Source organism: Haemaphysalis longicornis, unplaced genomic scaffold, assembly GCF_048455015.1.
Source record: "Haemaphysalis longicornis isolate Haplotype H1 unplaced genomic scaffold, Haemaphysalis longicornis Haplotype H1 scaffold_3, whole genome shotgun sequence".
In the NCBI taxonomy this organism is placed as follows: Eukaryota; Metazoa; Arthropoda; class Arachnida; order Ixodida; family Ixodidae; genus Haemaphysalis; species Haemaphysalis longicornis.
The window spans coordinates 117551734-117562598 of record NW_027526335.1 but is presented as its reverse complement, the minus strand read 5'-3'; the positions used below and the strand labels follow the sequence as shown (position 1 = coordinate 117562598).

The following is a 10865-nucleotide window of genomic DNA, read 5'->3' as shown; positions in this document are numbered from 1 at the left end:
TCGGCCGCCGTCGGAAGCGCTGCGGCGCAGCTCCTACACGCGCAACGGGCAGCTTTCCCGCAGCAATCCGGATAACAAGATGGCGGGTGGTCGCGCAACTCTTAGCTCCCTGCGGGAGTTATATGTATCCGACTAAAACCTGACCACAACTGCCGCCAAATCGGCCTAAACGCACCCAACTATGTTGGCAACGCTGTCTTTTTGGCCTCAAAATCTCTCCAACTTCGGTGTGAAAAATTGAGGGGCTTTGGCCATGCTGACAACGCTGACGACGTTGTCTTGTGCATTTCTTGTTTCTTGTTCGTCTGTCCATGCTTTTGCGGCACCGTTTCAACAGAACGGACGGACGGCTTGTACGCTGTTGTGGTTTGAAAGGGCAGCTGTTATTCCAGCTGACATTCCAAGGGTGCTACCGAGCCTCACGTCAGTCTGCGCCTCAACTTCAAACATTCAGCTTCGACGACGCAAAGGCGGAGACCTAGCGAGCTCGATTTTGTGGCCGTCTACGTCGGTGGTAGCGACAAGCTCGTCAGGAGGTAAGTGTTTAGTCATGTGATATTGCGCTTTTTATACCCCGAAGAAAACACACAAGGTGTTGCTGGCTTAAGGGCTCGTGGTAGAAGTGTAGGCTCATTTTAAAGTGGGTATGCTACGTGCCATACTCCTTGCGAACGCGCACCCGAAAGCATAGCGTCGTGATTTTTTCTTCTTCTTACGGGCTCATATGCGTAACTGAGCTCGAATCTGCTAGCTATGGTGTCACTATGCTTACTACTGGTGACAGTGATTACACCGAGGTGAACGTTCACAGCCTCAGTAAGCAGAACAGGGGTTCTGGGTTGCATGCACAAATGCAAAGCGGGCACAGTTTCGGAGGTATTTATTTCGGTATCGTATGTCATCGAGACGTCGCCCACTGCTTCCATTACAGGGGCTGGTCGAAAATTTCCACTACAGCCGGTGCACGTGTACGAGTGGCCGACGGGTGACCTGCGCTGTTTCTAAAGAGAGACAGACCTACCTCAAGAGACTGCTTGTCGATGCCTTGGGCTAAGGGCGTCACTGTTCTCGTTGCGGGTGTAAGTATTTCGCAAAATCTGCGCTTCACAGTCTGTCTTTCGTAGGGACAGTGCAGTGAAAGTATATTCCTGTTGAGAAGCAGGATTATATAAGCGTGCGTGCGTGTGTGGGTGTGTGTAAAAGTACAATTTGCACCTGTCACCACAATTTATGTTGTAATTTTTTTAGGAAACATAATTGAGAATTCCTAGCCCTCGCATGCAGGAGTTAGAAGATGGAATGGATTCCACAGGATACATGTCGCGACTTATTCTGTTCAGGGGAAAGTGAAATGGAGACACTCGATGCTAACAATGAACAAACACTGCGTACCATGTGGTGCACCCACCTAATGCACTCACATTTGGTGCCCAAACATTGGTGTTGAGTGCATTCAAAGCTGCTGTTTCTTTTTTTTATCGCTAAGACTGCACTACAGAGGTTGCTGTACATGGTCATTTTAGAAGTCAGTTATTTATTGCAATTTTCTAATAAAATTGCGTTTCGGCAAAAATTTCCTCAAGCAATGCAAGTGGGGTTTTAAGATTAAAGGAGCCTCAGGTAATCGAAGAATAGGTAGCCATCGCTAGTTTTTGCTGACACGGGGCACTCCTTGACCGGCCCCACATCGCCCGACGAGAATTTTTCTCACAGCACTCGGCCATCTGCACAATCCTTTCCATGCCCCCCTCCCCCAAGCCCAGGCCCGGACCCCGGGGCCATACTTCTCGTGTGTGCACATTGCTCATGCCGTAGTCATCATCCTGAGTCTATTGTGTACACTCCAGAACAGAGGCCTGTCTGCTCCATTTCCGATTTCTCCTATCCTGCTTTATCCAAATTCATGTGTTGCCCATAGGTTTTCCTCTCACACTCATCCACCGAGTGTTCCGTTTTATTCAGGCCTCTCGTTCCTTGATTGCAACCTTATAGGTGTGTGCAAGTTTTTATGTAACAAAAGGTGCTTTTAAACGAGTAGTGATGCCGAATTCCTTGATGAAAAATTAATTCTAATGTTTGACTTCGATCTATACGTACAGTGCTCAGCAATTGAAACGCGATACTCTGAGCGCGTAGCTGCCGGTACTTGTTGCGCCACAGGTGAGCGCTTGAGAAAGCGAGCTGATGTATTGTGGTATACAATGAGGGTGAGAGCGTTCGTGACGCATGCTTAGGGCATCCGGGAGACAGCCCTTCAGTGTGTGGTTCTTGGCGGCGCCATAAGGGTGCTACATGCGATGGCTTCAAAACGCTGTGCCTGCATGCTGCGCCGCGCCGTGCGAAGCTGGGCGAGCGGGCACTGCGTGCATTATGAAGAATTTGAATGCACATTTGTCGCGATGTGTTATCGTGACCCGGCACAGCACGCAGGCGCAGCGTTTTGAAGCCATGGCATGTAGCACCCCCATGGCGCCGTCAAGAACCACACACTGAAGGGCTGTCTCCCAGATGCACTAAGCATGCGTCACAAATGCTCTCACCCTCACCGTTTACCACAATGCGTCAGCTCGCTTTCACAAGCGCTCACCTGTAACGCAACAAGCACCGGCAGCCACGCGCTCCGAGTATCGCGTTTCAATCGCCGAGCGCTGTACACGGTCACTGGCCAGTTTTTTTGGAATGTCCAATAATTCGAAAGCATCAGTGGCACTGCCATCTACCTGGCTGTGCCAGTGTATAATGACGTCTGAAATTTCATACGGTGAAGTTATTCGCGATCTGATTTTTCTGACTTTTTGTTTGTTGCGACGAGAGGTCCAAAATGGCCGTAATCGCAGCAGCCCCAATTCTGTTCTCTTTATCCCACCGCTTTTAACTGCAATTTTCACGTTCCACCCTCGGCCAACTTCTTCTGAGCAGCTCTTTCTCTTCCTTCACATGAAGCATTCATTACAAGTTTCTCCGTTGTGGGTTACTACCAGTGAGATTGCGTTATCCGCGCACATTTGTTTTTTTCAATTGCTCACATTCTCTTTTTTTTATGCTAAGTAACTTCAAATTAACCAATATATTGGATTTTAGCTTTGAGTTATCAAGCAATTTCTTCTACTGAATTGCATATAAAATTACTGGGACCTGAACATCACTTCTAATTAACTGAAAATTCTAATTGGGTGACTTCAAATCATCAAGAGTCGGCTGCATTTGAATGGCTTGCTCCAGGGATTTAAAAGAGGTGAGGTACACTACTGGTTAATATGACCTTTACTTTAATGTAAGGATTTCAGCAAGTAATAATTCTTGGTTTCTTACTCATACCACCACATTGATGGGAAAGTTCTTTCCAGATTACAAATTTTGCACAGGTAGCATTGCACTTCAGATTTAAAAGAGGTAAGGTACACTACTGGTTAATATGACCTTTACTTTAATGCAAGGATTTCAGCAAGTAATAATTCTTGGTTTCTTACTCATACCACCACATTGATGGGAAAGTTCTTTCCAGATTATAAATTTTGCACAGGTAGCATTGCACTTCAGCCAACATTGGCTGCAAGAGTTCCGCTTTTGTGCAAGGCTTTGGTGGTACGCTTTCTTGCATGGCTTTGGTGTCGTGCTAAAAAACCTACCCCAAGAAACAAGCCATGCAGCGAGGCTAGAAAGTTTGCGTGTTGTGCGGCAGAGCCAACTTTTATTTCTGTATTAATAAGCTTAAAATCAGACCTTGAAGTGAACCAGAGAACAGTAGGCCGTTTGCCCTTAGGAGCGCATGGAAAAACAACTAACGAAGCAGTGCACAGAGGAATGGCCTGAGTGGCATTTCCAGTTCGAGAAGCTCAGAGTGAAATATGTTTTGAGAGGAGGCTGAGAGCAATGGATCGACGTAGGTGGACAGCTAAGGTTTTCAGGTACATATACATGAAAAGCGTGGACACGCAGTGGTTAAGGAGGACTAGATGAAATGCAGAAACAACAGTGGAGCAGCTAAGACAGCCAAAGCAACCAAAAGGAGGCAAGGCAGATAGAAATGAATAAATGGAGAGAAGAAATGGGTGCTAAAACGTCGTTAGAAATGTACAGGGCTGAGAAATTGGACAATAGAAAGGAAAATTTCTACGATAATTCCAAGGAAAGCATTTTGCTTCTCGAGGCTAGGACAGATTGCTTGCGAACTAAGAGCTTTGTAGGGAAGTATACACAAAATGATGGGGTATGCGCAGTCTGCGGAAAAGAAACAAACTATGCGGCACATAGTGTTTCAATGCGAGGGTATCCATCCAAACCTAGAGGGAAATAATTGGCTTCCAGAAGCTGCAGGGTTTCAGGGTAGCACAGAGGAAGTCAACTTCAGGGCTGTCGAGGTGACAAAGAGAAGATATTCTAATAGAATGCTGGTGGATGAAAAGCAGACGGGAATAGTGCCTAGGACAGCTACCACGTGTAACAGAAAGGAAAAGTATTCTGTGCCTAATAAGTTTTTTTTTGTGCCTGCCCTCAGAGCCGAGCTAGTTTTAAATGCGTGTAAAACACAGGTATATTAGTTGGGTTTTTTTTTGGGTAAGATGACATGTTAGCACCCCGCTACAAAAGGGATACCACTATCAGTTATCATCATCATTATTAATGAGGTGCAAGCCTTATCTGCTCCATGAGGCAAAATATTTAGTCTTATAAGCAGTGAATGGCCCTGATATTTATCAGGTACGCGTGGAGCATGGCTTATGAACAAAAGTGTGCTAAAAGGAGAAATAACATAAAAACGAGAGGAAGTCCTTGGTGGCTCTTACAAGACTGCGTGGCTCAATAACCTCCCATCTGGAGCCATCAGATTGCCTGGTATTTGTCGGAGCTGTTGGGGGACTACATAATTGTTCCTCAATAGCACGCCAGGCGAACCTATCAGTTTACGTGATGTTTCTCAAAGGTATTGGAGTTACTAGCACCGTGTCTTGGTATGGAATGTGGTTGACGTCGGGTGTACTGCTAGATTCTGCACCAGCTAACTTTGGTAGACCAGGCAAGTACAGTGACAAGACCAAAGTGCAGGAAGCATATAATGTCAGCTGAAGCCACAATGCTTGTTATTTAAAAACCACGTAAGCAGACTAAGTGCCCCAAGGAATTTTTGTAAATTATAAATGCTTCAAACAGTAAACAATGTTGCAAATTGAATTAATAGCAAACACTAATCATGAAGAATTTTAATTTTCCCACCTTTAACAAAACATATATATAGACATTTCATTTTGTCTTTAAAATATTTATTGCCTTGGTGGACTTGGTTATTTTACCCATTTTTTAAAATGTAAAACTGATGCTTCACTTAATTATTCTATTGCTTCGGTTAAAGTGAAGCAGGAAATTTGTAATGGAAGGTAAAGGTGTCATGGCCATACAACTTTTCATGTGAAACACACATAAACATTTTTTCTTGCATGCTCAGGCTCCCAGCGCTGCTGGAGCAGCAAAAAAAGTAAGGAAAGAACGGAAAAAACACTTTTCAAAAATGAACAAGGGCTGGAGTTAAACAGCTGTATATCATGCTTGTCCTGACTGGGGAAAATTGAACAATGCCAACTGTTCAGCTACAAGGTTAGGACAGGTTAGGTGTAAAAGGAATTTCATTGCAACACAGCTTTCTAAGGCAATCTGCTTGCCATTTCTTATTTAGAGGGCACCCCTTAAGTGCCCACTTCGCTTCTGTGGTTTCACGTCGCTGTCGGCTTCGGTGTAACCGAATAAAGAGGGCACCAAAGATAAATGAGATAGAGCAAACAGGAAGGTGGAGGTTCACATCACTGTCGGCTTCGGTGTAACCGAATGAAGAAGAGGGCATCAGAGATAAATGAGATAGAGGACACAGGAAGGTGGAGGAGGAAAGTATGGTGAAAGTGTGAGGGGGAGGGCAGTAAGCAGAGGCGGCGCGAGACATGCTCGGCGGCAGTGAGGCACTGTGATAAAACACCAGAGTTGCGCCCGCTGTCGTGTGTTCACTGATGACACGGTCTGTTCTGAGACACAGCAGCTACGCGCCGTCGCCGAGAAGACTGCAGTTTGCACTGCGCTCCGATTTTGCATTGAGGGTTTCGTAATCTTGAGCAACCTTTTTTTCCCCTTTCTTTCTTTACTACTTTTTTTTCCTTTTGAGAATTATTTCTAGCTCAGTGTTCAGAGAGGTTCACAGTATACTAGTTACGTATTATCATGTTTGCGATTTCTTCTAGAGCAGCCAGTGGTGAGCAAATTCAGTGTCAGATATTCTGCTACCAATCATATCAAAATCACGCTGTACAAACTGCAATGGAGGACAAAACACGCATGGACTGCCGACAGAGCTCAGAACATTTATTTTGCATTCCAACTTTTTAAATGCTACTTTATCTTTATACGCACAGTGGGCAATGGTATCATCATGCTGGACTCCAATGTGCCAGTGTATTTGTCCAACAATGCTCAAACCATAGAAGAAATCATTGTTTCTGAAATAAACCAAACAGAACAAGCTATTCTTAGTTGAGCGCCAGTTTTCTTGTGTGAGCCATGAATCTGGCGGAAAAGCCAGCTTGTTCTATTTCACACATCTGGAGAATGTAGAAATGTGTGGAGGCTTACCTCAGGTGCCACACACACCCAATTGAACACAGCTTGCAGCATATGGAAAAAACAGTGAAAACATGTCTGTTACTGTGGCTGGTCACAGAAAAGAACGAATAAATGCCGGACTTTTTTGAAAGACAACTCTAGCAGCAAGCCACACGGTCCGCAGAAGCAGCGCGACACAGGACAGTGAGCGTGCTCACCCACTGAAAGACAGCATAACTAAATAAAAATACCTTGTATGCACTAAAATTTTCTGCCAATCTATTATGGGGATACAATTTGTGGATGAATACCAGGCTACTTTGGCTTTGTTTTAAGCTTAACGAGTACCCAAAATCGCAATAATTGTAAGTGGCCTCTTAATTTAGCGAAATGTCGATGCTCGTCTGGTAACATTGATGTAAACAAACTTACAAGATGGCGGCGCCCATGTCTGTTTACGGCAAGTGAGTTATCGAACTCAAATACCGCTTAATAATAATTTACGGTCTATATTACGAGGTTTTCGAGCTTAAGTGACGCACCCGAAGCCCAAATAGCTTCGAAGCCTAGCGATTCTCTACTGTTAAGCTGTGTATAGTACAAATACCAGTGGAATCGGCCGACCTGCTTACCGGCGTTGCACGTCCCGTGGCTGTAACTTGGTTGCTTCATTGCTTGCGGCTGCGCCGTTGTTTTGATAGTACTCCTTTGATGTTCAGGCATGATTTTCCGTGAATGAAACCTGCCTGGTTGCACCGATATCGTTGAAAACCGCGAAGAATGACCGTTACGATTTGCCGATCTTCGCTTCGAGAACTTGTGACGATGCGATGACGATTGGATGTCTTGCGAGTGAGAGAGTGCGAATCAGTCAGTTATCGAACATTCTTTTGAAAACATTTAAATGTGATGAAATCTGATTTTTTTGAGGTTGAAATTTACGGGTAAATTTTTCCGCGGTAAGGCAAGGGCGACGCTCACAAATGTTGCACACATCGGTGGCGCAGCTGTGGGTATTGCGGACGTTCAATGAGAATGCGTAGTGAAAATTAGAAGTTGATTAAACACTGAAAGCGTGCATAATAACCGAACATAATAGACAGGACGAGATTGCAATAGACGTTTGCATGTTTTGGAACATGCAGTGAGCACCTTGCTTACACGTTGTTTGACTTCGATGGCCAAACAATTATGGTGCTTTTTGCTTCAGCTATCAAATATTACCCCACAATAGAGTAAGCTGGAATAATATCCCCATACACTGCAGGGTGTCGTTACGTTCTAATGTCCATGCAATGCATCCAGTACTGTGGGCCCACTGTCGCTCATCTGAATGCTGGGGAGTGCCACATTTTATCAGAAATTGGATGTGTGCCTGACTGTATCAAAATTTGCCCGGATCCACAGTACAAACGTCAGGAGTTCCTCCACCACAATTTAATCTGGCTGGTGTTGTAGTGGCCAAGGCCAAAAGGTGTTGGCTAAGAAGCTATACACAAGTTTATGCATCTTGCCTATGCTACTAGTACGTATGTATACAAAATATGCGGGCACACATATATGCATACACGAGCATATATGCTTACAGAATGCAATGCATTCTAGATGAAAAAAATTTGTTTACCTAATGTCAATTGATGTGGTAGTGCTTGAACCGACACTAAGCACTGCTTAGTGACTGTTACTTATGTTGTTCTGTGTCACTAGTACAGCCACTATTCTGGGTTCGACAGTGCATGATGACCTTGGCATTGTTTATGCTGTGAAGTTCTAAAGCGTGTGGCTAAGGCGTTGTGCTGCTGAACACGAGGTCGCGGGTTCGGTTCCCGGCCACGGCGGCCGCTTTTCTAATCGAGGCGGAAAGGAAAATCGCCCGTGTGTATGAGGTTGCGGCGCATGTTAAAGATCCCCAAGTGGTCAAAACTTATCCGGAGCCCTCCACTATGGTGTGCCTCATCACCTGCGTTGCGTCGGCGCATTAAACCCTACAATCAATCAATCAAGTTCTAAAAGCGTGATGATGAACACAATATCAGCTGAATTGGATGGCCTGTTTCTTTGAAACTATTGGAGGGTAGAAGAGAAAATGTTTGGGCATGTTGGTTCATACTCACACGAGAAACATAGTGCAGTAAAAACACAAGTCGAGGACGGGACAAGTGCAAAGTTTCAGCAAATTCTTTATTGCAGGACCAGCGCATATAAACACATCTGGCTCGTAAGAGGAGAAAAGGAAACAAAAACAAACAGCAAAATATGAGAGACGAAAACCGCCACGTGGTTTGCAGGACGGGAAAACAAAACGTACAAACCACATACAGACATCTGGCCACTAGAGAAATGCTACTTTTTGCACACTACTTGCCACGAATGGTGCTCCATTTTTCAAATTGATGAATACCAATTCGGTTGTGTTTTAAGAAATATTACAAAAGGCAAAAGTAGCAACTGGTCCTGATAAATAGTGATTATAAAAGTTCCCTCAGCTTTCTTGCAATTCTCAAACTTACTAAACTTCAAATCGGTATAAAGGGGAATCACTAAGCTCACATGCCAAATTGTTTCGGTGTCTGCGCTTGTGTCACGCAGTGGTGTAGCCCCAAGCTAGCACATCAGGATGGCTAGGTTCTGCTGTCTCACCCTTTGGAAGACGCTCCTCTCCGTTTTCTTTATGCCGACGCACGGGCAGGCTATGGCGGCAGCGTCCACCACTCTAGCCAGGCCGTGGCCGACGCTGCAGCGTTCAGGACGCCGCCCCCGCGGATTTCAAGTAACGGCTGGCAGAATCTCTGGTTTCACTCGTTGTAGAGCCACGTGTGAGAAGAATTCAAGGGATTTCCCATGGGCAATTGTTGTGGCTGTCGTTTAAAGCTTTGCTTTCCAACAGTTTTTCGTTTTGATGTTTTTCTCTCTTTCTCTCTTATTACAAGCCAGATGTGTTTATACATGCCGGTCCTACAGTAACGCATTTATCAAAAGTTAACTCTTGTCCCTTCCTCACCCCATCCTTTGCTTCTACTGTGCTGTTTTCCGTGTGGTATAACTATGTTACGCTCTTTCTTTTTTTCTTTCTTGCACGCATATTTCGGCAGACTTCACAGGTTGACAAAATGACAGATGCAATTAAATAAGGTAGGGCACCTAGCAAACGTATACTAAAATTTATCTGTACTACTTGCATCACTACACACTGTCACAGCCATCACTAACTCGGGGGAGGAGCTGCACCCCACTAATGAGAGGGTCGGGAATGATGAGTGGGATCACGACTGTGCTTAAAAGAAGCACATGTGGTCCTCACTACTGTAAGAAAGTCATGGAAGCGTCATGCAGCTTCTTATGTGTGACAGTTACGAACGAGGGAACGCCGATGTCTCCTTTCTGCATCATCCTTCCCTCTCTCGGTCTTGCCATCTTTGGCATGCTGGCCACGTCATCCAGCAAGATGAAGAGCATAATATTGCCCCTTCCAAAAGGGCAGTGTTGTACCCATGCCTCATTGACATGGAGCCTCCTTTAAGGAGTGCGTGTGTGTTTGCTCATGCATATATGTGAAATTTCATTGTGCCATGTGATCCTGTAAAAGGAGAAATTGATTTTTTTCTCCTTGCAATCATTTGTCTAACTGTTACTGCCCATTTTTTGCCAGGACCTGTTACTCCCAGGGAGCCGAAAGCCAGGACGCAACAAACTTGGTATAAACTTGGCACCACAGGTGTTATGTTGCTGGAGCCCAACTTCTGTTCATGGTCAGCGGAGTAGGGTGCCTCATCTGTTTGAGCTGCGTGTTAGAGCCAGGACACTTGCGGAGCAAGAAGAAAGTGATTGCTGTGGAGTGATTCAGTGATTTTGTTGCTCATGCCCTGCCAAAGTGCAAAAAGAATAGTTTTGCAAAGAATTATTAACACTGCTAAACTTTTTTCTTTGCGTGCGACATGGCCAGCAGCGACATGGCCAAAGCATTTTTTATTTTGGTTCCTATCGCTCTGGTACGAGAGCGTGGCTCAAAAAGATATCCTGAAGATAACTACATGTATGGTTCTCATTGCCGGCCTTGACCGGGGTCAACTGTTGTATACCCAACTTGGCCACTCGTAGGGCTGGCAAGCCACTTTGAGGACGGTGCTACAAGAGGGGGGCACAGCTTATCTGAAAGCGCCACAGCCCCTGAAGAAATTTTTGTGCGAGTACTGCTCCTGCTACTGCAAAACATTATGCTTCCGCGCAAGAATGATGGCGTTGCCACGCTTGAAATATGGCCAAGTTGGAACTGTTATGCACAC

The 10865-nt window shown here is 45.1% G+C and overlaps 1 long non-coding RNA gene across 1 annotated transcript; it reads left to right on the top strand.

The window, feature by feature from the left end:
* The first annotated feature begins 410 nt into the window (after positions 1–410).
* LOC144173395 (uncharacterized) lies at positions 411–10565 on the top strand. The gene is made up of 3 exons (XR_013323251.1): positions 411–536; positions 932–1079; positions 10232–10565. It is a non-coding gene; the product is annotated as an uncharacterized LOC144173395 (long non-coding RNA).
* The last annotated feature ends 300 nt before the right edge of the window (positions 10566–10865 follow it).